This window comes from Sphaeramia orbicularis, chromosome 13 (genome assembly GCF_902148855.1).
Source record: "Sphaeramia orbicularis chromosome 13, fSphaOr1.1, whole genome shotgun sequence".
NCBI classification, from domain to species: Eukaryota; Metazoa; Chordata; class Actinopteri; order Kurtiformes; family Apogonidae; genus Sphaeramia; species Sphaeramia orbicularis.
This window is the reverse complement of record NC_043969.1, coordinates 20,911,736-20,911,936: the sequence shown is the minus strand read 5'-3', so window position 1 is coordinate 20,911,936 and position 201 is coordinate 20,911,736.

Below are 201 nucleotides of genomic sequence, written 5' to 3'. Positions count from 1 at the left end.
TATTTACAAAGATAATAAATCATCTCACCACAACATACATCTAACAGTGCACAGCAGCACAGACTCCATGTGGCTGAAGGTTAAAGGGTGTCCTCCACAAAGGCTCTCAAACAAAACAAAAACCTCTGGGGGTTTGAACTCATTCCATTGACCTGTGTCTTAACTCCTGATATTAAAGTACACATTTTCCACAAATGGAAG